Source organism: Halichoerus grypus, chromosome 4 (assembly GCF_964656455.1).
Source record: "Halichoerus grypus chromosome 4, mHalGry1.hap1.1, whole genome shotgun sequence".
Lineage (NCBI taxonomy): Eukaryota > Metazoa > Chordata > Mammalia > Carnivora > Phocidae > Halichoerus > Halichoerus grypus.
Window position 1 is genome coordinate 11,281,016 of NC_135715.1, and position 25,301 is coordinate 11,306,316.

General features: G+C 50.3%; 1 long non-coding RNA gene across 3 annotated transcripts in view; it reads left to right on the plus strand.

The window, feature by feature from the left end:
- Positions 1–4,845: 4,845 nt before the first annotated feature.
- LOC118534525 (uncharacterized) overlaps positions 4,846–25,301 on the plus strand; it is a 103,581-nt gene continuing 83,125 nt past the window's right edge. For 2 of the 3 annotated variants that reach the window (XR_013446872.1, XR_004916724.2), the window contains exon 1: positions 4,846–4,969. This is a non-coding gene — a long non-coding RNA (uncharacterized LOC118534525). The remainder of the gene's footprint in view (positions 4,970–25,301) is intronic. The other variant, XR_013446871.1, reaches the window with a different exon arrangement.

The window sequence follows — 25,301 nt, forward strand, 5'->3', positions numbered from 1 at the left end:
TATAGCTCTCTAATGAAGTTTCTCGTGAAAGGGGTGACACAAAGCCACCAAGACATGAATCATTCATGGGAAATATAAAAGATAAAAGATATCTGACAATGAGCAGAACCTTGTATAGAGTGTATAAAACAAGTTTCCCCTTCTTATTTTCTGCTTTAAAACGCACAATCTCCCACTCCCAGAGTTCTCTGTCCAGTCTATAGAGTTAAAATTGACCACTGCTCGTCCTCTGCCACTTCAAAGTAATTTAGTCCAGAACGGAAGGCTTGGCGCTTGGACAATCTTCATGGTGTGTTAAGATTTCTATGGCAATTGGCAAGCAAGACGTCCCCATCTGAATATGTCTCAAAGAAAGCCACTTATTGACACTAAGTTGGCTATCATCAAAGACTTCATCTCTCCTAGGCAAAACGTCGCCCTTGTGGCCCTCACAAACATTTTAAATCATCTACCTTTGTTTTCCGGGCTAGGAGAATCTTCCAACACATGGTTATTTGTAGTGGATGTCTATCTTTTCCCCATTCAGGACTTTCTTTGGTAAAACTCATGCTCCAAAAATCTAAAGCACTGAGAAATAGCTTGAGGGTGGGAATTCTATTCTTTTAAGGAGTTGGAGATGGCCACACAAGAGGGATAGCACTGGGGACAGGAAAGGAGGAGGCCCAAAGTCCTTGAGAGTGAGGCCCAACTATCTGCCCATGTGTTTTCGTACGGCAGTCTTGTCATTTACTAAATCTTGCATTTTGTGGAAGTTGTTTGAGACCATAGTGGTTCATTCTGCCTATCTACCTACCCACCTAGCATCTAATCTATTATCTATCTATCTATCTATCTATCTATCTATCTATCTATCATCTCTTTCTCTATGAAATGGGATGAGAGATGTTCCCCCTGAAGGAATTTTTAGCCCAGTTTGGTTAGGAAATAGGACTGGGGGGAGGGGGGAGATAATCTGTTTTTTCCAGTGATCATCTAAATCAGAGGAAAGGAAAGCTGAATACAAGAGAAACAATCCAGTCGCTTATTAATACTTTCAGCCCGTCACATCACACTCCCTATCATCTACCAAAATAGACACATGGCCCTGAAAACCCACCCTCCGGAGCTGGAGGGATGGCTAAGGAGACCCACAGTGACACTGCCCTGGGGTTACCAGCCCACCACTTTCCCTACGTGAACAAAAACTCACAGACCATCCCCCCCCCCACATGCCCACGCCCAAACACTCCCGGGGCACACACATTCACACAGGGCACAAGTGCCTAATCAGGCAGGGAGAAGTTCAAAGACATGTTCTTTGAAATTCAAACTAGTGCTTTTATGGCACACCCACGCCGAGCGTGAGGATTGCTATGGCAATGGGCTGGGCCAGGGCAGTCGCGGGCAGAGGCTCCGCAGCGATTGGAGACACTCTATTAAGATACAGTTGCAGTGACCTGTACTTTCATGCCAACTTAGCGCCCTCGATTTTCACCTCGTCGGAAATACACGTATTACATATAATGTTGCCCATATAATATGACACGCACGACTTATATAATAACATAAGTCTTTCCACCCACTTGTTGTTACGATCGCCCATTGAACCTGCTAGCTCGCGAGAAAGGGGAGAGGGAGACAGGGGAGAGGAAGAGAGAAAGCCGGGTGGGGGTGGGGTGGGCGCACTTAGAGGAGGGGACCGAGCGGGGGGCACCCGGGTTCCAGTTCCTCTTCCTTCTCTCCCCACCTAAGTACTTTTATTTGCAGAGCGATTGTTCTTTGTTTATTTAATACAAGTACTGTGTGAATGGTGAAAAATAAACACGATGAAAAATAACCAAACAGATGATTCCTCCGAGTGAAAAAGCCCGGACTTAATAAAAGTGCGAAGCAGTCACCGCTGAATGAGAAACCCTTTGAAGTGGAACTTATTATAGGAGGAATACTTTGGGGTTGCCTTAACGACGCCGCTGAATCGAAAGCGCTCGCCTTTGTCAGCGATTTGTTCTCCTTTGCTGGGGTGCCCGGAGAAATTACTTACATGGGCTGCCTTAACATGCAGCCTGCAAATCAGTAACTTTGCAGCTCAGACTTGCAGACGCCACTCGGCAACGGACAAAAAGAAGTCAGGGGGAAATGCACCGAGCTTTCACGCCGAGCCTCTGGGGATGGGGGCGCACGGGCGTGTTGGGGGCGGCAGAAAAGAAGTTGTATTACAACTGGCCCCCCTCACCGGGTCTCCCCCACCTCCCCCGCCCCCCGGAGCCGGAGCCGGGCCGGGCCGGCCGCCGGGGCCTCGCGGGTTGCAGGGGAGGCCCGGCCTCTCCCGGGCCCTCCAGCGAGGGGCGCTCTTCCACGTGCTGGCCCGGGCGCGGGACTTTCCCAGCGGTCCCGGCTATATTTAATAAGGGTCGTTTATCACCCAGGCGCTTTGAAGGGTCGCCTCCAGCCCTGTGCCCATTAGAAAGGCGGAGGTGACATTTAAACTCCGTTTTCAAGGATCGCGGGGGGATTTCAATGAAAAGGCAACTCGTTTGTCTTATGAGCCTGGAAACAACCCCCTTCTCGCTCCTTTTGACCACATGGCATAACTCAAAAACAATAGTTCAAAAGTGAAATGGCATCGTGGTGTTCACTCGGAGACAGGCCCCCATCTAGCACCAGAGAAAAGGGGTAGTCCGCAAGACAATGTGCTTTTTGTGTCCGACTCTGTCACAAGGATTGTGTTGTTTGCTTTGGAGGCTGCGCCTGTTATACTTTGCTGAAAGTGCTTGTGTTAAACAAGAGTTATAAGTCATCCAAAACAACAAACATTTTGATTTTCTTTGCCTAAAGGGCTTTCCCTGGCTATGGGCACCGTGAAAAAATAATGTCCTTGCTGAGAAAGGACCACCAGTAGTAGCATTAGAAGCGGGCGCATTAAATATTGAATGACACGGGGAAAAAGAGCTTGTCGAGGGGCACTCAGCCTTAAAGTCTTTCTTCAACTTTGTCTTCGGTGGCTGCTGGACTATTTAAGATGGTATTAATTAAGGCCGCTTCGGATGCCGCCGAGCCCGCCGGCCCCTCGGCCGCGCTCGGTCAATGGGCCTGTGTCCCTGCGCTGTGCTCACGCGTTGGCTGAGCCGAGTGCAAATGTCACTTCTCATTTGGAGGCTGAAGAGAAGGGCCCATCCTACATTAAGGGCAGCAGGGAGGCAGTCCTCAGCAGGCGTTAAAGGAATACGAGGGCCTGGGGTGAGGGCAGGGGAGGCGGGAACAAAATGGGAACATCTGCCCTGAGCCCGGGGAGGTGCACCACTTTGGGCACATTTGGGAGAGTGCAGTTTAGCCAACAAGGGCCACGCGGGGACTCGCTGGGTTGGAACGCTCACTTTCGTCTGCTCCTGCGTGGAGAAAATTACCCGCCCCCCCCCCCCCAGCCCTGCAAAAATCCATTAGGCCGTCTGGCGGGGCGTTATTGTACAAAGGGGCCAGCTTGCACAAAGAAAGACAAAAGCTTGGTGCAAGCAGGCGTCTTCACTGACTTCCCCCTCGCCCTTAAGGTCCCCTTCCCAGATCACAAAGCCCAAAGGAGCTTCGCCGCCGAGGACCTCCGCTCCAATTTACAGATGGTGAAACTGAGACCTCAAGCAAGCCTCCCTCAAGGGAAGATTTTTGTTAATATTCCCTCCAGGCGATGGGAAGACCAAAGACCCAGACCCAGTGCAGTGCTCTTTCAAGGGAGCAGAGAACCGTGCCAAAACCTCCCCTCTTCCCCAAGGCCAAGCGTTTGACTCAAAATCAAATGGAAGTTGATTTCAGCAGCTGGAAATTACTAATATTAAAAAAAAAAAAAGTGAAGACGCTTACTAACTGTGACATAAATGAAATGAGTACTTTAAGAAACTTTGTGAACTCTCCGTTCTTGACAAGGAGAGACAAGACTTGGCTGGGTAGAGGGGTGCAGGGGACCCTGGCCGATTGACTTCTTCGGCGAGAAGCCCCACGGGCGGCCCTGCCCCTGGTGTGGAGTCCCAGACGGACATGGGCTTTCTCTTTCATTACAAGGTACCCGGAAGGGGAGGGAAGATGCAGCCAAACGCTCTGTCGTGCCCTTGCTGCGGAGTGCAGGGGGTTAGCATACTTAACTTTAGATGCGTTTGCAATGTCTGCTTCTCCATCTAGGGGCTGTGTCCCCTCAGGGGTCCCCCCAGGCTAAGAGATAAGGGGAGGTTACATTTCCCACCAGAGCCATCCCGCAGAAGAAGAAGTTCCCACCTTCCTGCAGGGGCTGGGCTCCGTGTGCGAGGGGGAGGGAGGTAGCCTCGGGCCTGCGGCCTACACAGTCAGCCCCACTGGGAGCTGGGGGCGTCGCTCTAGGGCGGAACCGCCAGGCCAGGTCAGGGCGCTGGCAGAAGTGGGAGGTGGGGATGAGGAGAAAGGGCTGTGCCAGACCAGCCCCCTTCTCCCGCAGCTGGTCTGCAAACCCCAAGACTAGGGCTCCCATGTCCAACTGCCCCCTTGGGTGATCTTTTTTGCACCTTTTTCTTCGGCCCCCTTCTCCCTGCCTCTACTACTTTTTTGCACGAACAGGCCGCAGGCCAGGGTAAAGGATGTAAAAACGTGGCCTTTTGGCCTGAAACGCAAGGGCGCGCGCGCGCGCACACACACACACACACACTCTCTCTCTCTCTCTCACACACACACACACACGCACACTCATGTACAACTCAACCCCCTCCGCCCCCGCCCTAGCCAGTGCACTGGGCACACGCTCGGGTTCCAGGCACCTTGCCAAGAGCGCGCGAGCACCCTGCGTGGCACACTGGCTGCAGTTCCTGCACGAAGTGGCGGGGGTGGGGTGAGGAGGGAGGGGTGGGCGGCGGTGGACGCCGCCGACTGCTGGCGGTGCGCACAAGTTCAGCGCTCAACTTCCCGCTCTTAACGAGACCCGGGATCCCTTTGGAGAGGCCCTCGGGAGCTGGCGGCGGGGCTGGGAGTGGCGTGGGTAAGCTGGCCGGCGCGGGGCGCGGGCGGCGGGGCACGAGGGCGCGACAGGAGGAGGGCGCGAGGGTGCCCGCGGCCGGCCGGGCGCTCCGAGAAGTCAGCGCGAGCAGCTGTGACTTCACCTATTAGCCCCGATGTCTTTCCGAGGAGCCTGGCGGAGTTAAACAGCCCACAATGGGCGCTCTGGGGCGCCTCCAGCCTGACCTCCACCCGGGTTTAATAGTTTCATAGGAACTTCATTAAATCAATTACTTAGTGAGCACATCATCATTTATTTGTAATTAGCAGCGAGGAGCGTGTTCTCTCCCCCAGCCCGCGGCCCGGGTCCCAGCGGGGTTGGCGGAGTTGTGCAAGCACTTTTGTTTGCTCGAGTGTTGACTCCCGGCATTATTCGGCGCGGATAATCTTTACGTCTTAATCTAGCATTCAGGGGGCGAAGGGAAAACAAACAGGGCGCAGGCCCGAGGCCAGCCCTGCGGCCCCAGCTGCCCGCCGACCCCGGCCGACGCTGGGCGCGCGGGGCGACTCCGCTGCCGCCCTTCTCCCCGGCGGAGCGGGCGAGGGGCCCCGCGGGGGCGGAGGGGCTGCGGGGCCGGTGCCAGGCCCGGGGGACTCGCAGGGGCGCAGCAGAGGAGAGGAAGGAGCGAAAAGCAGAAGCCAGGGGCAGGGAAGCGCGTCCTGCAAAGCGAGCACAAAAGGAAAGCGTCCAGGCTCGTGCGTGTGTGCGGGCGGCGCTGAGGGCGACTGCGTGTGTGCGCACGTGTGTGTGTGCGCAGGATGTGCGTGAAATCACATCCATCTCAGCTGCCGGGGCGGGGAGGCGAGCGCGGGCAGGAGGTGCGGGCCTGGCGCGCGGGGGCAGCTCGCTGGGTGTCCAGGCTGCAAAAGCGCTTTAATTTGGGGACGGCGGCGGCCCACAGATCACGAGCCGCGTGGTTAGGGAGGAGGGGGAGTTGCCGAAAGCCGGGCAGGAACCCGAGCGTGCGCAGCGACGCGAGCAAAGGCTCCACGAGGAGTCGTGATTCCTTTCGAGTGTAACCACCTTCCCCCACAGGCCCCGGCGCCCGCCAAGTACCGTGCGGACCTGACGGGTGTCGCCTCCCGGGCCAGAAACGGGGGGCGACGCGCCCCTGCGCCCTTGCCCCAGACCCAGTTTCCGCTCCAAGTGGGAGAAGTCCTTCCAGCACAGGAAACGCTCGACTTCTGCGGAGATCCCAGCTCAGGAAACGGCGAGGCCAGGGAGGGCCGGGGGAGAGGAAGGGTCACTGATGAGGATCCGATTCTCCCGGGAGCGGGCGAGTGGGGACAACTGCGAGGTTAGGAAAAGGCCCACGGGAATACACCCCACGACTGAGCTTCCAGAAGCCCTTGGTCCATGGGGGTCCTTGAGGTTACCCTCCTAGGTGGGCCCCCGTGTATCTGTGTTTTTGAGAAGAAGTCTTAAATTTCTCCACTGGTTTTTGTGGCCAGGCGTGTTTGATTCAGTGAAATACTTGGAGGTAGTGAATGTGTAGAGGTGGTTGTTGCCTTGTTGGTGATCTTCCGACCTGTGGTTTCCGTACAGACTCAATCAGTTTGGAGTGTTTGTGCTCTGGGCCCAGAGAGTGCATCAGGGGGTGGCTGCTTGGTGACAGGGTTTGTCCTGTGGGGACTGGATTCAGCTGGCTGTGGTTGTGCTCCTGGGGCTGGCAGCTTAGCTTGTCAGGGACCCAGACATGGGCTCTCCTGAGGCCTCCAGTCTGTTGAGCCAAAACCCCTGACAACTCCTTGTTTGGGCTCCTGGGAGAGTGTCTTAAGCCTCCAGCTTCCTCAGTCTCCCCCTTTTCTCCTGCTTCCCTAGGGTCTCACCAACCTAAACTCATTCTGTTCCTTTTTCCAGCCTCCTTTTTGTAAAGTTGACTCACTGGTCACTTGGCCCTCAACCCCCTGGGTCTTAGGCAGCCTAGTGCCTGCTGGACACAAGGATGAGAAAGAGGCAGGCGGTAGCTCAGATCCTGTCTCGGAGTAGGCCCCCTTGAATTGCAGAGGTCCCGCTGAGACCCCCAGCTGCTGCCGACCGACCCCGGATAGTCTGAGACCTTGGGTCCAGCCTGAAAAACAGGAAATGGATCCAGAGGAAAACTATCAACCCACAGGTTCAGCAATCCTGGAGAAGCCCCTTTTAAATATGAAAGCACTTTGCAGCTTTGCATACTCTCCCTGCCCCTCAAGTGAGTCCATGCTGAAGTAGTTAAAACGGTCAAGCTTCCAGAAGAATTACAAGCAAAACCAAATGTGTATGCACAAAGCAAAATACGATTTTTTAAAAATTTATCTCCAAATACTGTAAACACAAATACTTTTTGGAGTTGACATGTTTCTGCTCTGGTATAATCTGGTATACCTGTGCATATTAAGTGTATATTTGATCAGATAAGTCTACACACACACACACACACACACACACACACACACACACTATTATAGCACATTTAAATCCAACCTGGCAAATGATCAGGGCCGCCTACACATCTACCCATCCTGGACCCAACCAAATTTAGGACATACTTGAAGGAAACAAAACTGAGAAAGACTGCATTTAAAATAAAATTAAAATGTAATTCACCCCTGAGTTCTTTCTCTACTTCTCCCCTTCCCACCCCCCACCTCCAGCACTGTTTAATAAAATCATTTGGAGAAAGGAAGGCAAGTCAGGCAAGGATTTTAGGAGCTGGCAGGGAATTTGGTGAAGTGGTTGATTTAGAAAATATGGCTGCTGGCTGCAAAGTTTTCTTAGTGATACTCAGATTATGCATCTCTCTCCCTGCTCCAAGTCCTAACGGCTTTTAACCGAGTAACTGGCTCACATCTCAGGCTCTGTACTGGCTACCTCAACTGGGCTGCACCCTGGGGCCATCCCACCTGAGGCCGTCCCTCTATATTGGGAGCCCTGTGCTCTGTGTGCTCTTCTCCCCACCTTCTTCCAGTGGGGCTCCCCCTATAGGCTGTGTAGGACTCTTCTGGCCGGCTCCCCTTTTTTGTGTGTTTGGGGGTACTTGCCGTTGGGCCCATCAGCCTGAAAATTTATAGGCACCACGCTCCATTCTGTCCTCATCTCTATGGAGGGCTCCGAACATGCTTCTCATACCAGCTGTGGGTTTCACCTTTCCGACCTGCAGGGAGAACTGGCACCGACGTGTTATAGATGCAAACTGGGCCAAAGCCTGTGTGAGGGGACCCAGGAGCTCTTGGTTGCCTGGTTCGGGTAATGGAGTATAAGGGAAATTCAAAGGAGGATCCAGGGAGACTTTTAATGAGAAGGATTATGCCAATGTTTTTCTCCTTTCAGGGGGAGAGGGTGAGGGTTTGACTGCTCTGTCCATTTTTTTTCTAAAATTTTTTTTTTTTAAAGATTTTACTTATTTATTTGAGAGGGAGAGAGTGAGAGAGAACACAAATGGTAGGGAGGGGCAGAGGGAGAGGGAGAAGCAGACTCCCCACCAAGGGAGAAGCCTGATGTGGGGCTCAATCCCAGAACCCTGAGATCATGACCTGAGCTGAAGGCAGATGCTTAACCAAATGAGCCACCTAAGGCGCCCCCTAAAGATTTTATTTTTATTTTATTTTATTTTTTTTAAAGATTTTTTTTTTTTTTTTTTTTTATTTGACAGAGCGAGATACACAGCGAGAGAGAGAACACAAGCAGGGGAGTGGGAGAGGGAGAAGCAGGCTTCCCGCTGAGCAGGGAGCCCGATGCGGGGCTCGATCCCAGGACCCCGGGATCATGACCTGAGCCGAAGGCAGACGCTTAACGACTGAGCCACCCAGGCGCCACCTAAAGATTTTATTTTTAAGTAATCTCTACACCCAACATGAGGCTCGAACTCACAGCCCCAAGATCAAGAGTCACATGCTCTACTGACCTAGCCAGACTGGCACCCCATGCTCTGGTCATTTCTTAAATAAACTGACCCCAAAGAACAAGTTAGCAAAACCTGTGGTCTGTGTCCAGTGTCTGTTGTGTTACTGAGAGAAACTTCTGGATAGGCGCCAGCCTCAGATTGGGCCACCCCTCTCTGCCTTCCATAGAAATGTACCTCGAAAAATCTCCAGCATCTGTGGCCACAGGCAGGGAGACTGGAGCGTTGATTTTCTGAGATTTCTCCCACCTGAATGATGCCAGTTAGAGACGGAGCAGAGAAATTGCATCATGAAAAATGTCATTCTTGTTTCCTTAAGTTCCTTTTTGAGTTTGGAATGGGGTTTTCATGGGAAGACTTCCCTGGGCTGCTTGGGTGTCTGGGAAGTGCAGATACAAAACCTTCCTCTTTCTCTTTTTTTTTTTTTTTAAGATTTTATTTTTAAGGGGCGCCTGGGTGGCTCAGTTAAGTGTCTGCCTTCAGCTCAGGTCATGATCCTGGGGTCCTGGGATTGAGCCCCACATCAGGCTCCCTGCTTAGTGGGAAGCCTGCTTCTCCCTCTCCCTCTGCCTGCCGCTCCCCCCCCTCACTTGCGCTCGAATGCCCTCTCTCCCTCTCTCTCTGTCAAGTAAATAAATAATCTCTACACCCAACATGGGGCTCAAACTCACAGCCTTGAGATGGAGAGTCGAATGTTCCATCCACTGAGCCAGCCAGGTGCCCCAACACTTGTCATTTTTTTTTTTTAAGATTTTTATTTATTTGAGAGAGAGAATGAGACAGAGAGAGAGAGCATGAGAGGGGGGAGGGGGGAAGCAGACTCCCTGCTGAGCAGGGAGCCCGATGCGGGACTCGATCCTGGGACTCCAGGATCATGACCTGAGCCGAAGGCAGTCGCTTAACCAACTGAGCCACCCAGGTGCCCCCACTTGTCATTTTCTTAAGGACAAAGGAACCCCAGCATGGCTGGTTCAGCCTTGGGTGTCCGTGTAGCTCCAGGGCCTGGACACAGAGCTGCAGGCCCTGTGCAGAGGGACACAAGGCGGTGGGGGGGGTGCGGGGGGGCATGGAAGGCTGGAGAGAAGCCTCAAGTCCATCACTCACATGCTTTTCTCCTCCCATTTGAAAAATTCCGGTAAAATAAATATAACATGAAATTTACCATGTGAACCATTTTTAAGTATATAGTTCTGTGACACTGAGTGCATTCCCTGTGTTGGGTACCCATCAGCACCCCCATCTCCAGAACTGTGTCATCTTCCCAAACAGACTGTGTACCCTCTTCTTCTAGGCACTGATAGCCTCTGTTCTACTTTGTGTCTCCGTGAAATCTCACCGCTCTAGGCACCTCACGTAAGTGAAGCCATACAGTATGCGTCCTTCTGTGACTGGCTTTTCCCACTGAGCCTAATGTCCTCAAGGTTCATCCATGTTGTAGCAGGTGTCAGATCTCCATTCCTTTTTATGGCTGAGTGATATTCCAGCACACGGATCTATGACATTTTATTTATCTGTTCATCCGTCAATGGACATTTGGGTTGTTTCCACCTTTTTGGCTGTTGTGAGTAATGCTGCTGGGAACAGAGGTGTGCTTGCATGCTTTTTTTATATGTTCATAGATACCTATATAAGACAGCTTTTTATGAACCGATGTAAAACACTTTAAACGAAAGGGGAGCTCAGCCAATGATTTAAATATCACATTTCTCACTGGGATCTGGCTTTCCGAGGTCAACCAAGTGCAGCTGGAATTCAAGGGTGAGCCAGAGTGTCGTGTGTTCCCGTGTGCGCGCGCGCGCGTGCGTGTGTGTCCAGCCCTACCCAATACTGCTGCTTCAGAGGCACTATTAACACATTAATATTATCAATAGCAGGCAGTGCCTGAGCCATTAGGGATTTATGAAAACATCTGAAGCGAGTCGTTTCAAAGCGCTGATTTGTTTTATAGTCAGTATTACATTTTATGACAGGCTCCTTTACCAGCAAAATGAGCGTATAAGCGTCATACGCAGCTCAGCCGACGGAAACCGGTGCCCTGCCCTGCCCTGCCACTTGTGTTCCAGATCCCTTGGGAAGCTCGGGCAGTTTGCAGCTGGCTACCGACCCTTGGCCGAAGGGTCGGCCCCCCTTACTTTCCCAGCTATGTGCAAACGGCAGCCCCATCCCTCGTATGTGGTCTTCCTCAGACTTGGGGCAGAGTAAGAAAGGCAGCGTCCAGGAGACCAAGGCCAAACAGAGACGTTTTTCTGGCCACTTCTGCTTTCCTGTTGTGATTTTTTTTTTTTCTTTCCTGATTTTCCCGAGCCTCACAGGGCAGATCCTCTGGATCTGCATAGATAGTGTCCGCACTGCACAGAAGGTGGTGCCTGAGGAAAGGGACAAACGGGTCACCCGGTGGAGGTGGGTGTGTGTCTCTCAGCTCCCCTCACGCTCCCTCTGCATTCAGACCTCGGCCGAAGCCCACTCTGGAGTGAGGGCGGCCGGGTGGGGTGGAGCGAAAGGGCGCACCTCCCCTCCTTCCACCTTTACCCCGAAGCTGGGACCTGTGGGTCCACTCCCACGGGGCTCCTCTCTGGGAGGGAGATGGCTCTAGAAAGTTCCTTCCCAACATTCCCAGGAAGCAGCGTTTGTAATCTTTTACAGCAGCTGTTTAACATTTCCCTACCTAGTTATTAAACACGAAAGGGAGTAAATTAAAATGGCAAAGTAAAATGAAATAAAAGCCGTCTTTTCTTTCTGTAAAGAGACAACACCTAATTAAGGAATATTTGAATCCCACAAAAATGCAGACTCTCATGGGTGACATAAAACTTCTTTTAAACCAGGAACAAAACCCAGAAAATTGGGGACAGGCCCAAGAGGTAGTCCTTTACAACACAAAGCTCCTTCCTCCCGGGACTTTTGACTTGTTTCTCCCTTCCTTTTTTTCCCCCTTCCACAGTCCTGGGGGAGGATTAAACTCAAAAGAGTCCTTTGAGCGAAGGTTTCTGGGCTGCAGCCAGCCAGCCCCTCCTCCAGCAGAGCTGCTCTTCCCCCCCCCCCGCCCTTGCCCTCCCCTGGGCTTCTCAGCCCCCCACTCACCGGCCCTCCCTGCTTCTCTCTTTGTCCCTTACCCGCTCTGGGTTTTTTGATTTTCGTTTTTTTGGTTTTTGCCATGCTTTCTCTAACTCCCCCATCTTTTCCAGGAGCTTTCTGAAAGGACACCCCCTCCAACCTCCAGTTTCCCTAAATATCCCACAGCTGGGAGAATGGGACTTTCATCCTCCTTCTTATCTTGTTCTTGATTAGATACCAGGAGCCTTGGCCTCTGTGGGTCATTCCACCCTAGGGCCCCAATGCAGTCCTTCCCAGCCTGAGCCCCACCTTCTTCCACGGGCCGTGTTCTCCTCATGACACCAGAAGCCCAGCTTTGGCCTCCGCTCTTGGCCACTGTTGAGATGCCCTTAACTTAGGAACTCTGTCCGGTGCACCTGCCAGGAACAGAAGTCGGGGAGTGCGCGGGGTGCTCAACCCCACCGAGGTGGGAGAAGTGGGCTGCCCTCAGGCCGGGAAGCTGCCTCCTGTCTTCATTTTGCTCAGGCGGCCTTTCCGGGAGGACAGCCAAGGCTGGGAGCACTCTGGGGCTAGGACGGGGTTCTTCCTCTGGTTGCTGGTCTCCTTCGCTCTCCCAGGAGCTATTCTTTTGAGAGAGTATCGTTCTTGCTGTTCAGTCCCCGTCCGTGGGGCGAAAGAAAAGTAAGGACAGGGAGGCTAAAAATAGACGGATTGACATGTCTTGAAATGTCCGCAACTTAAAGAAATTCTCGTCATACCGCCTCTCAAGTTTGACTTGGATGGCTTGCAAGTCCTGCAGAATTTTCCCCAACCTCACAATGCATAGGATGGAGCCAGAGGTTCCCAGATTCCTGCTCATTAGACTAAACAGTCAGAGGAAGTCAGTTTTTCCTTTCAAGAAATAAGGAGAGGCTATTTTGTTGGTATTTCCTTTTGGGGATGGATCCTGTGTCTGGCTCCGCCTTTGAAAAGAGTGGATGCGGATGCTCCGGACGGGCGAGGACACGGCCACGGCATGTGACAGAAGCAGTGTCCGCTTGTCCCTGACGCCGGTGTGTCCGTCTCTGCCTCCAGCTCTGGAGCCGGCCTCTTAGTGCGGGCCTGCCTTCTCTCTTCTTCTCCGAACCATGCAGCTAGAGAAAGTCCAAGTTCTTTAGTTCCTCTACATTAAAATGCTTTGCATATATTTCTTTTTTAAGAAAGATTTTATTTATTTATTTTAGAGAGAGAAAGAGAACGGGGGGCGGGGAGGGACAGAGCGAGAGAGAGAATCTCAAGCAGACTCCCCGCTGGGCAGGGAGCCCGACGTGGGACTTGATCCCAGGACCCTGGGATCATGACCTGAGACGAAGGCAGTCGCTTAACCCACTGAGCCACCCAGGTGCCCTGCATATAATATTTCTTTTTTTTTTTTTTAAGATTTTATTTATTTATTTGAGAGAGAGAGAATGAGAGACAGAGAGCATGAGAGGGAGGAGGGTCAGAGGGAGAAGCAGACTCCCTGCCGAGCAGGGAGCCCGATGCGGGACTCGATCCCGGGACTCCAGGATCATGACCTGAGCCGAAGGCAGTCGCTTAACCAACTGAGCCACCCAGGCGCCCTGCATATAATATTTCTGACCAAAACCCTGGGTGGGGTTTTTAGGAAAAGACCACAGCGATAAAGCTGTCTGACATCTCTGACGTATCTCCCTAACCCTCCCTAACCTTGCACGGGTCCTGACTCAGGTACCGCTCCTTGACAGGACAGAGGGCAGGCTCTATCATTCTCATTTCAGGGGTGAGGGAATGGACTCACATGGCAGTAAGGGTAGAACCCAATGAGTTCAAGTCCTTTTTTTTTTTTTTTTTTTAACCAAAGCATAATAGACAGGAAAAAAAAAAAAAAAACTAGGAAGAAAGTGATATTGTGATGTGGTGACCAGCTCTCTCATGTTTTCTGATGTAATAGGATCAGCAGATGACCATGGTCCTATCAGCGGCTCTCCTTCAAAAAAACCCCAAAAAACAAAAAACCATCCTTCTTTACATAGATGGGTGAATGGGGTAAAATTGACGTTTGCCCGACCCTATTCCTAGGCGATGCTCCGGGCTGTGGTGCGTCTTCTCTCACGTACAACATAACCTTTCCACGGAGAAGGCCCTCATCGGCCTTTTCGTTGAACTTCACCTTCTCTCAGAAGTCAGCCCTTCCACCATCCCTGTCTAGTCCTGCATGACCTCGCCTTCCTTAGAATACAGAAGGCCAGGCCGATAGTGTCCTCTGGAGCCATGCCCTTTACCTCATGTAACTCGCTTGAATCCACAGCAAGGCCCGGACACGGATGCTTTCATTACGTCTGTGTTGTAGATGAGGAAACTGAAGCACAGAGAGAGAAAAAGTCCAGTTCAAGGTCACACAGCTTGAAGTGGCTGAGCTGGGATTCGAGCCTCACTAGTCTGGGCTCCAGAGTCCGATGCTGCCTTTCGGCTCTTACCCTGCTAGGCATCTCTCTCTCTCTCTCTTTTTTTAAAAAGATCTATTTATTTATTTTCAGAGAGCCTGAGTGGGGGGAGGGGCAGAGGGAGAGGAAGAGAGAATCTCAAGCAGACTCCCAAGCTGGGCGCAGAGCCTGACGTGGGGCTTGATCTCATGACACTGAGATCATGACCTGAGCCAAAACCAAGAGTCGGTCGTTCCAACTGACTGAGCCACCCAGGCGCCCCTCCTGCTAGGCATCTCACACGGATTATCTCCCAACTCAGTGAGTGCCCCTCCCCACATGAAGCCAGACCATCCCTGTATAGCGCATGTACTCTTCTCCCTAAGGTGTGTAAAAACACGTTTTTATCCTTCTTAAGCAATTGTAAGCTGCTTGAGAGTGGTGACTGTGGTAATCAGCTTTAAATGTCCTGAGCTACCTATTGCTTATACAATGTAATAATAGATACACATATTTTTGCAATCAAGCCAAATCAACTGGAAAAATCATGTGTTCCCCAGGGGTTCATTGAGTACCAACTATGCAACAAGCACTTATTAGACCCTGGTGAGCAAGTCAGATAAAGATTTCTGCTATTAAGAAACTTAATTTTAGGGGCACCTGGGTGGCTCAGTCGGTTAAGCGTCTGCCTTCGGCTCAGGTCATGATTCTGGGGTCCTGGGATCGAGTCCCGCATTGGGCTCCCTGCTCTTCGGGGAGTCTGCTTCTCCCTCTGCCTCTGCCGCTCCCCCTGCTTATGTTCCCTCTCTTGCTGTCTCTCTGTCAAATAAATAAATAAAATCTTTAAAAAATAAAAAATTAAAAAAAAAGAAACTTAATTTTAGTGAGAGAAACACGATAAACAGATGAAACAAGAAAACTACCAGGTAGCACATTTGGAAAATTAAAATAGGATACGATAGAGAATGATAGGGGGGAGGTACTACTTGAGAATGGGGGATCAGAAAGGACTTCTCTGGGAAAACAAGATCTAAGGCAGGCTATGAATGACTAGAAGGAGTGAGACATGCAGAGAGTAGAGAAAGTTCTAGGCCAAGGGATTAGTTCATGCAAAGGCTCAGAGGCGGGAAGGAGATTGCTGTCCAATTTCTTTAACAATTTGCAGGATTTCCCAACTTCAGTACTTAGCTTGAGCTACCATGACAAATGACTATGGACTAGGTGGCTTAAACAACAGACATTTGTTTATTTTTTTAAAGATTTTATTTATTTATTTGAGAGAGTGAGAGCAAGAGCACAAGCAGGGTAAATGGCAGAGGGAGAAGCAGGCTCCCCGCTGAGCAGGGAGCCGGACGCAGGACTCAATCCCTGGACTCCGGGATCATGACCGGAGCTCAAGGCAGATGCTAAACCGACTGGGCCACCCAAGTGCCCCTGACATTTCTTTAAAAAAAAAAAAAAAAAAGATTTATTTATTTATTTTAGAGAGAAAAAGAGAGCGGCGGTGGGGGCGGGCAGAGGGAGAGGGAGAGAATCCTCAAGCAGACTCCTCACTGAGCACAGAGCCCGATGCGGGGCTGGATCCCAGGACCCCGGGATCATGACCTGAGCCGAAGGCAGCCACTTAACCGACTAAACCATCCGGCGTCGCAAATTGAAGTATTTTTATTTATCTACAAAGAGCACTAAGGTAGGTGGCCTGGGTATCTGCAGTTAAGGCGGGTATCCTAGATGACCTATTCAGGGAAGTTCACCTAGTCCCCTTACTGCAGCCTGTATCCTTCGCACACTGCCGGAGACCCCCCCAGAGTTCCCATATTGAGGCTGTATTCCCAGATCACACATCGTTCGGTTTGAGCGGAGGCAGCAAGAACGAGAACCCTGGCCACATTTCCTCAGATGGCCCCATAGAGCTGCCGGTGAGCCACCTTGCTCTCTCGGATGCAGCGAGCCAAAAAGTCAGAGAGTTTTTGATAAAAGCAGGACATCTCCTCCCTCATTAACGGGAGGGAAGGTGCAGAATCTGGCCGGAGGTAGGGGTAGGCTGGTGGTCTTGTCAATAGGAAGATAAGGGAGTGTCTGTTGATTGCTCACAGTTGCTCACTGAGGCTGGAGAGAGAGCCGAGGGGTAAGAGTGCAGGAGGAGATGGGAGAAAGTGTGCAGAGTCATCTGAAGAGTGGGAAAGTGCAAGGCTAGGGGGTATGTTGGGGTTGATGGCTGGTGCCAAATGTCCACGTGCTGTTTGTCCCCTTGAATTAAAGTGACACCAGCCAGCAACAGTGAGCAGTTTTTTTAAACTGTATTGTGGTAAAGTACACACGGCATGAAATTTACCACGTTAACCTTTTTCAAGTGTACGGTTCGGTGGCATTAAGTTCTTTCACACGGGTGTGCAACTGGCACCACCATCCTTCTCCAGATCCTTTTCGCTGTCCCAAGCTGAGACTCTGCATCTACTAAAGCTCCTGGGACCTGCATGTTGGGGTGCAGACATGGTTGGGTGCACAGCTGAGTTACGTAGGCTTGCTGAGGAGGAAGGAGAGGGCAGTTACAGGTGTCTGCGAGGTGGGGGCTACCGGGGTGGACCACGTAACTCAGGCTGGGAGGGCATGAGGAGGTGACCGATGGTGTCTCCGGAGTCCAAAAGATGGTGCTGTCGCTTTTCCTTTCTTGTGATGCCGTAGATGGCAGGAGTCAAAACTCATTTCAAATTTATTAATTAACATGGTTCCCTATTGCTCTTGACATCCCTGAAGAATGCTCTACACAAAAGTCCAAAGTAGCCGCTTGAGGCCACCCAGCATCACCTCCTCCCCATGCATGCCACAGGTCCCGAGGAAACATGCAGCCAATTAGGTAAGAGAAGACGCATATGGTGTTTATTTGGGGTAAGAGGTACGTTTTCTATGAATAGCATAGCTATGTGAACAGACAGGCTGACAGATGATTCCACTTTATCTGATCACACAATATGGGCATCCACACTGTGTGAAAACCCCCAAAGCTTCAGGAATTTGCAAATGTCCTTCTTCCTTTCTGCATCTCAGTCCTTGCTTTTCCCTTCAAGACTGAAGTGGAGGTAGAAAGGCCCTTTCTCGAAAGCTGTGGGCTTTCTGCTCTGACATTTCCTCAGACCTCACTTCTTTGGTGCTTTTCATGTCCCGGGCTGTTTTCTGCATTTTTGATGAAATCATCTCTTCTTTGCAATACGCTGATTAATCCTATCTGGTGATTGAGTTTTCTGACTTTGCCTGTGTATTTATACTTTTGGCCTACAAACTTTGTTCCTGGAAGATGCAGTTGTGCTGTGTATAAGGCTACACCTTAGAAGGGAACGTTGGTCTGGGCCATCCCCACAGCACAGACGTCCTTGATGAGGAGGCAGAAAGACACAGGGGGTGGGTTTTTCCACAATGGGGGAAGCTGAAGGAGGTCACACTTCATATCATGACATTGGATTAAGCAATTGATAGATAAACCTAATCTCACACGAATGATGTTTCCAGTGATACTTTAGCAGATATAGGCGGGCATCAGAATGGCACTGGAGTGACCCCACAGTGCTACCTCGAATTTCGGATCAGCGATGCAGAACTTTCTGCAATAATGGCGATGTTCAGTCATGGCTGTCCAGCAGGGTCCTGTGTCTCTTGAGCTCTTGAAACGTGGCTAGTGCAATCGAGGCGCTGACATTTTAATTTTATTTAATTTGAATTTAAATGGCCACATGGGACTAGTAGCTACCATATTGGACAGTGGAGCTCGTAGTAAGTACCAACTCACTAATCACTTACAAGCTTTTCAAATAATGTAACATCATTTTAATTAGATCTACTCGGTATCTAAGTGATCATGGTTGTCTTTGGCTGTGAGTAATAGGGCCATACAGGTGAGGGTTTATATTTCTCCCACAGCAGCAAGGGCAGTGGTGGGCAGCGAAGGACTGGACTGGTGGGTTGGACAGGCCTTGGGGAGATCTTTTGCCTTCCGGCTTTGCTATCCTTGGGGTGTGACTTTCATCCTCAAGATTGTGAGAAGGCTCTCTAGAACCAACTCTGGGTCCTAGGCAGGAAGAAAGAAGATGGAGAAAGAGCAGAGGGCAAACAAAAAGCTTTGCAAATCAAAGTGGCACGACTCCCGTGGCCCAGAAGTTGGCAAGAAAGAGCACAGTTACTCATGCTAGTGCCCTTCAACCAGCAATCCCACTTCTAGGAATCTGTCCCGAATGGTATCAGGCATAATACAAAATGACTCATGCAGAAGATTACTTACTGTGGCATAATTGGTGATTTAAAAAAACCCCCTGGAAATAACCCAGGTGCCCATCAATAAGGGACTGTTTGGATAACTCATAGTATAGCCACACAATCAAATACTGTGCAGTAAAAAAGAAAGAGGAAGCACTACCCATACAGCTATGGGGTGATCGCCAAGATTATGAAATAAAGATCGCCAAGAATATGAAATAAAGAACAAGAACAGCATAGGCATCCATGTAGATAGTGTTGATATATATCCTTTTATGCGCACGCATGCACGCACACGCACCTGCTCATACTCGCAAGGGAGACACAGGGAAAAGAAACACGAATGACTGGAGAGGGACAAGGGAACAAGGCAGGGAGGCAAAGATGGAGGTGAGACAGCTCTGAATTTCATACTTTTTGCCTTTCAAATCATGTAAATGCTTGCATTTCCAAAGCCTAACATAAGAAGTGGTTGAAAAAAGAAGAGTCACCCAGACATGTTCTCTTTCGGTTCCTTGGCCAGACTTGGGTCGCACGGCCACAGCCAGCTGCCAGGGTGTGTGGGAGGTGAGTATTTTACTGGGCAGGTGGTTCCTCCAAGCCCAATCCGGATTCGGTGAAAGGGAAAGAGGGGAGGGGACGAGACCTTGGGCAGCAACATGCCAGGTCTGCCGTAGCTGCCCCAGGGCCAGGGCCTCTCGCCCGGGCCACAACTGTCCGTGGCCGGGACTGCTTCGGGCCACCATTGCAGCTGTGCGGGCGGTCCACCCAACTCTGTGGCCAGGTAGGCGGGCCTGTTTTCATCATCCTCTTTCCATACAGCGGGAAACCGAGTGTAAGGCGACTGAGCCACTCACACAAGGCAGCGAGTAGCAGAGGACAGAAGGGAGCCCTCGGTCGGTTTCTGTGGCCCGAAGTCGAGCCCCTCCCAGCAGGCAGTGCTGGCCACCACCAGCCGAATAATCCACTGTGACTTCACATGTTCTCTTGGAAAAAGTGATCTGAAAAGTAGCACGTTTAAAAGTATCTAACGGGGCGCCTGGGTGGCTCAGTAGTTAAGCGTCTGCTTTCGGCTCAGGTTGTGATCCCAGGGTCCTGGGATCGAGCCCCGCATCGGGCTCCCTGCTCAGCGGGAAGCCTGCTTCTCTCTCTCCCACCCCCTCTGCCTGTGTTCCCTCTCTCGCTGTGTCTCTCTCTGTCAAATAAATAATAAATAAACAAATAAATAAAAGTATCTAACAAGGGGCGCCTGGGTGGCTCAGTCGGTGGTTAAGCGTCTGCCTTCAGCTCAGGTCATGATCCCGGGGTCCTCGGATCGAGCCCCGGGTCAGGCTCTGCACTCAGTGGGAAGTCTGCTTCTCCCTCTCCCTCTGCCCCTTCCTCCACTCGTGCTCTCTCTCTCTCTCTCAAATAAATAGATAAAATCTTTAAAAAATAAAATAAAATAAAGCTCTGGTCCTGTAGCTACCGAGTTTGGTGGGGTGGACAGGTAAGGAGAGGGCATTTTGACAGGGAGAAGGCCGTTTTCTTTAATCACCACGCATGGAGATTACATGTACCATGTGTGATAGAGTTTTGCAGATACGGTTAGTGGTCCGTCAGCATTAGGTCTGAATTATGTGACTTGAGGAACATCTGGGTCTGTACTGTTTTCTCTTTAACAGAGGAGACCTCCTCTAAGTATTTAAAATAGCACAGAAGCACCTTTTGGTACATTCTCCTTTGTTTTATGAAGCATTCCAGAGATTCAGAAACGAAGACAGGTGGGGGTGGCAAGCTCCTAAGCAGGACTTGAAAAGTGCATTTTTTTTGTCCTCGGAGAGTTTTAAATACAGTATATTGAAGAACTGTCAGGGAGATAACAGAAACGAGAGACTTTTGATATTTAGTTTGAAACAAAGCATAGGGACATGAGATTCCAATATAACGAAGGGAGGGATTTCAAAAGAGCAAGTGGGCCACATTTCCCGGTTTTTACTGTCACATATCAAACAAAGCCCAACTTACAAAACCGCCGCCAGTCTGCTGTCTCTCTCTGCCAGGGGACCTCGCCCGCAAGCGCCAGGAGGCCTTCGCAGGCCCCTTTACCTTTTGGTGTCTTTGGTCCCTCACTCAGGGGAACTTAGCCTCACTCAGACATGGTCAAGGGTATTTTCTGTATCCTGAAGCTGGTCTGTGTGCCTGGTATGCCAAACTGTCTTTGACAATATTGGGTCCCACTCACACTCGTCTTCTACATGAGTGAGGTGGTAGAGAGGCTGGCACGCGAGCAGGGCGAAGAGTTCAAGTCCATGCAAAGAAGAGTAAGATTCTGTCAGATCACAGGGAACTAATTCATGGGTCAGCGAGGGAGGGCTGTATGCAGATGAACAGTGTGAGCCACATGAAAACAAGCTGATTTTTCTTTTTTTTTAAATTTAAAAAAATTTACTTATTTGACAGAGAGAGAGAGAGAGAGAGTTAGCAAGAGCAGGAACACAGGCAGGGATAGTGGGAGAGGGAGAAGCAGGCTTCCCGCTGAGCAGGGAGCCCAATGCAGGGCTCGATCCCAGGACCCTGAGATTATGACCTGACGCTTAACGACTGAGCCACCCAGGCGCCCCACAAGCTGATTTTTCTAACACGGTATTTGCAAAGTGCTCTAGGAACACTGAAGGTGGGACAACTCTCTGACATCACGAAAGCTTGAGGAGGTGACTCTAGGCTGGGTTTTAAAGGATGAATAAGAATGGAAGCAGGCAAGAGTAAGGGGAACGTCCTAGGCAGCAGGAACATTCATGAAAACCCACAGGGTTGTAAGTGGACTGTTGGGTTTGATGTTCAATGGGGAGGAGGGCTGGGAGCTAGTCGGGGTAATGAGGCTGGGAAATAAATTAGAGTTCGACGATGAAGGACACTTACAGGTTAAAATGTAAAACTAAGGTCAGGGATGCATAGTTGCACAACTTTGGGGGGCGCTATTGGTAGCCTAGCTTGTGTGAATAGTGCCGTAGTGTTAGGGCATGCATAGGCTGTGTGACTGTACCCATTGGCTCAGTTAATGTCTCATTGAGAGATTACTTCTGGAAGGTACACCGACAACTCTATGTATTTTAGTTTACTTCTTTTTTTTTTTTTTTAAAGTAGGCGCCACGCCCAGTGTGGAGCCCAGTGTGGGGCTTGAACTCACGACTGTGAGATCAAGACCTGAGCTTAGATCAACAGTCCGACTTAGCCGACTGGGCCACCCAGGTGCCCCTTATCTAACTTAATTCTTTAACTACCCCATGAGGTAAATTCTATTTCCATTCCCATTGAGAGATGAGGATACTGAAGCACACACTGAGGTCAGCTTGGGCTAGGACAAAGTGGTGGAAGTGGGATTTAATCCAAGCCACTTGCTTCGGAGTGCAAGGCAGGGTGCCTCCCAACTTTTGTCCCAGATGGCTCATCGGCAGTGACGTTATATGACACAATAGGGTAAATACCACAGCTGCTTGGAACCTGAAGGGCCTTGGCCCAGGGACTCCTGTGTCCCAGGCTATGCCCTGGCCACCCTGATGGCTGAGGGGGTGCTCAGGGTCTTGGCGCACCTGTGACTCATTTCCACAGCACACCTGGGGGGCAGGTGGACGTCAGCTCTAGGGGATACACTTGAGGTCGTTTTTCAGCTAAATTCTGGTTATATTACAATTAAGCTCTCAAATGGGGTGCAGAAAAACAATCCTTACTTTAGGGCTCTGGATATTTGATTCTCTGTTTTGTAGTTTTGTAGGTCAAGGGACAAAAGGATTGTGAAAAATCATGGGCTCTGGAGATACACAAATCAGGTCTTTGTCATGTCACCTGGGTCCAAGTATTTGCTGGCTCTGCGGCTCAGTTTCTTTATAGTAAAAAAGGCCAGAATGAAAAGACACTTCATAGATTTGTTGTATTAAATGCAGTAGTTTACGGGGCGCCTGGGTGGTGCAGTCAGGCGTCCGACTCTTGGTTTCAGCTAGGGTCGTGATCTCAGGGTCATGGGATTGAGCCCCGAGTTGGGCTCTGCACCCAGCACGGAGTCTGCTTGAGATTCTCTCTCCCTCTCCCTCTAGCCCTTCCCTCCCCCACTATCTCTCTAAAATAAATAAATAAATCTTTTTTTTCCCACCTCCATTATTTATTTATATGATGTTACTAAGAGTCAAGGCTCTAAATTACACAGCAGGGGCGCCTGGGTTGCTCAGTTGTTAAGCGTCTGCCTTTGGCTCAGGTCATGATCCCAGGGGCCTGGGATTGAGCCCCGCATCGGGCTCCCTGCTCAGCGGGAAGCCTGCTTCTCCCTCTCCCACTCCCCCTGCTTGTGTTCCCTCTCTCGCTGTGACTCTCTCTGTCAAGTAAATAAATAAAATCTTTTTTTTTTTTTTTAAGATTTCATTTGTTTATTTGAGAGAGAGAGAGAGAGCACAAGCCAGGAGGAGTGGCAGAGGGAGAGGGAGAAGCAGGCTCTCCGCTGAGCAGGGAGCCCGACGTGGGGCTTAATCCCAGGACTCTGGGATCATGACCTGAGCCGAAGGCAGACACTCAACTGACTGAGCCACCCAGGTGCCCCAATAAATAAAATCTTAAAAAAAAAAAATTACACAGCAATTGATGAGTCCAGTGCACATGGATAAAGTTATCGCAGATTGGCCCTGCTATAGCTGTTGAAATCACATAAATTTTTTAAATTTAATTTTATTATTTTGTTAATCACCATACATTACATCATTAGTTTTTGATGTAGTGTTCCATGATTCATTGTTTGCGTATAACACCCAGTGCTCCATTCAGAACGTGCCCTCTTTAATACCCATCACCAGGCTAGCCCATCCCCCCACCCCCCTCCCCTCTAGAACCCTCAGTTTGTTTCTCAGAGTCCATAGTCTCTCATGGTTTGTCTCCACCTCCTATTTCCCCCCCTTCATTTTCCCCTTCCTACTATTTTCTTTTCTTTTTCTTTTTCTTTTTTTTTTTTTAACATATAATGTATTATTTGTTTCAGGGGTACAGGTCTGTGATTCATCAGTCTTACACAATTCACAGCGCTCACCATAGCACATACCCTCCCCAGTGTCTATCACCCAGCCACCCCATCCCTTATAAATCTTTAAAAATAAATAAATAAGTGAGTAAATACATAAATGCAGTAGTTTATATAAAGCCGCTGGGATGGCCCCACAGTAAGTGCCAACCTCTGTGTCTCCTTGCTGCCCCCTCTCCTGTGGATACTCCTGGCAGGGCATCCCAGTGATGTCATGCTGGAGGGCCCTGTCAGGAAAGCCACTTATCTTTATTTATGGGGACCCTGCCAGTGACACCACCCTTTATTTTTTTAAAAAGATTTTATTTATTTGAGAGGCAGAGTGAGAGAGAGAGAACGAGCCGGGGGAGTGGGAGCAGGAGAGGGAGAAGCAGGCTCCCTGCTGAGCAGGGACCTCGATGTGGGGCTGGATCCCAGGACCCTGGGATCATGACCTGAGCCGAAGGCAGACGCTTGACCAACTGAGCCACCCAGGCGTCCCTCAGCTTCACCATTTTTAAGTGTACATTTCACTAGTGTTAAGTACATTCACATTATGGTGAAACAGATCTCCCGATCTTTCTACCTTGTGATCTGAAACTCCCCCCTACTGAAAAGCAACCCCCTGGCCCCTGTGCCCTGAGCCCCTGGCTACCACCTTCATCATTTAATGTTTCAGAGGGCAGTTCAGTTTCCTAACAAGATGAACATTCTGCCCTGCTAGTCTAGCAGGTTGCTTTTGAAATTAGGACTACGTTAAACACTCCCATGTTACAGGCTGGTCAGAGTTACTGTGTCTTTTATTTTTATTTTTTTAAAGATTATTTATTTATTTATTTGACAGAGAGAGATACAGCGAGAGAGGGAACACAAGCAGGGGGAGTGGGAGGGGGAAGCAGGCTCCCCACTGAGCAGGGAGCCCGATGTGGGGCTCGATCCCAGGACCCTGGGATCATGACCCGAGCCGAAGGCAGACACCTAACGACTGAGCCACTCAGGCGCCCCGTTACTGTGTCTTTTAACAAAGATTAGCATTCAGAAGAGATGAAGATCAGCGATACCACTCGAAGACACATGTACCTCACATACCATCCAGATCTTTTTTTTTTTTAAAGTAAGCTCTATGCCCAACATGGAGCTCAAACTCATGACCCTGACATCAAGAGTCATATGCTCTCCCGACTGAGCCAGGCAGGTGCCCATACCACTCAGATCTTTTTTATCCTAATAGTTGATTTATGCCACATTCACCCAGTGGTCCGAAAGGACCCTCGGTTTTGCGGGCTCCCTAAAAGGTGTGTTACTGATGTCGGCACACTGATTAGGTGAAGTCTGAACGGACGACTCGCTGCTGGAAGGGTAAGTCAGTGAATAGCACAAGCATCTTCCTCAATGTTGGAAGACAGTCATACCCCCTGCCCAGCACACCATGGGGGACCAAACCCATGAAATTCTCAGGGAATGAAAATAACATGGTATCTCTGCTAGATTCAGTCCCTTGCCCTAAGAAGGGGCTCATGCATGCTAATCAATAAAAAATAGAACAACTCTGGGGGAGCAGGAAGGAGAATCCTAAGGAGTGACAGCCAAGGGGTGTTGTTCAGACTCTGCAAAATCAAGTTTGTATTGTTCACTATTATCTGTATGGTTCTGGCCCATTCATAAAATATCAACAGTAAAAGGCCCCTT